This window comes from Octopus bimaculoides, chromosome 3, assembly GCF_001194135.2.
Source record: "Octopus bimaculoides isolate UCB-OBI-ISO-001 chromosome 3, ASM119413v2, whole genome shotgun sequence".
Lineage (NCBI taxonomy): Eukaryota > Metazoa > Mollusca > Cephalopoda > Octopoda > Octopodidae > Octopus > Octopus bimaculoides.
The window spans coordinates 70797460-70799326 of record NC_068983.1 but is presented as its reverse complement, the minus strand read 5'-3'; positions in this window follow the sequence as shown (position 1 = coordinate 70799326).

Genomic DNA, 1867 nt, shown 5'->3' with positions numbered 1-1867 from the left:
TATATATATACATATACATATAGTCATACATACATACTTTTATATATGTATACCATTTCTTCTTGCACAACTAGGCTTTTAACTTTTTCAAAACCGACATTATTGCGTAAGAAATTAAAACATAAGCAATCCAAAACATTTGTAGTTATACAGATAAATTGTGGGTGTCTCATGAAACGAAGATTTGGTGTAGTATTTAATTATTGGATGTATGTGAAAGACTTATTCGTGTAGGAATGGTCAATTCCTTATATAGGTCCCTTTAATTTCATGCAATTTCAGTTTAACCTCACACCACTGCATGTTCGGTAAATGTCTTCCAGTTGCTTCCAATGTTGAACGAATATTTTGTGGACATAAGCTGTGCAGAAAACTGGCGAATCAACAATATTTTTATTTGCGTGGCAGTCTAAATCCTTCTCTTGGCCATTAACGTTTGGTTATTTTTAGTGCATTAAATTCTGTTGCAATCAATAGCACCACATTTCCAATTTGAATAGAAAATGTATATCCTTAAGCGCTATTTCCTACTGCAAAAATTTGCTTTATCCACCTTTCGTCTCGGCCCCGTTTTGAAAATATCTCCTGGGTGGCTATCATCTCTCCACTGAATAAACAATAAGAAAGCATATACCAAACTGCAAGGTAAGAAAATATTGAATTCTAACGTTAACAAAGAATGAACGATTTTAGAATAGGTATCACCACAAACAACTAAATTGCCTCCAATTCTTTGCAGGTGTTTAATTTTACCAGCCCAGAAAGATGACAAGAAAAGCCGATTGCTGTAGTTTTTGAACTCAAAGTTTAGTGGAACGTAATTAAAATTCAGCAGAGTATTTTGCCCAGTGCTTTACCGATTTTGACATTCGAACGACATCATTAACAGTTAAGGTAAAACTTGATTGAAACAAGGATGACGACTACTGGTATTCACCCAGATACACCTACAGTGGAAAAGTAAAAGGTTCGATTTCATAAGATTTGATATTCGTCACGTCACTTCAAATTTTTTCGCTGTATTATGAGGAATACAATATAGCCAAATACTCTGATGCCCGAATGCAGACATGACAAAAACACAAACTTGAAATGTCTTTGCATAAATTATATGTAAATAAAAATGAGTAAAATATGTGCACCTATGATTGCATATGCATGGGAATATGTATGTATATATATATATGTGTGTGTGCATATATATTTGTATAAATGTATATATATGGAGTAAATAATTCACGAGAAAATAATTTTCATATATATTTGTATAAATGTATATATATGGAGTAAATAATTCACGAGAAAATAATTTGCGGAGATATCATTGACTCTATTATTATCTAGTGTAACAATTAAGAAATGATAATAGCAGAATCAATAATATAGGGCGATAGCAGGCCCCCAAAAAGCATTAAATAGCTGAAGGATTAAAATTGATCAAAGGGTATACTAAATATGTCTACCTGCTGGAAATAACAGCCAAATCTCTTATTTAAATTGCCAAAATACACTGATAATAACAATAATACCGGTCACTCTTTGCAACACCTGTCTGTATTCGGATTGTGCTTGCACAGGGTCCATCCGGACTCCCGTTTGCGATGTGAACAGGGATTAAAGTTCTCTCTTTGCTCCTTTGCACCACTTGGGCTCAACTCTCCTCCCCCCTTCATCTAATCTCTTCCCATTTCCTCTCTCTTTCTCACACCTACTTCCTCCTACCCACCTCTCCTCTCTTGCTCCGACTCCTACTTCTTCTCTTCACTCCTATCCAAATTCTCCCTTCCCCCTCGCCCTTCATCGTCACCCCTCCCTTGTAACCCCACCCCCACACAATCCAACCCCATCTTCTCTATCCATCAAATCC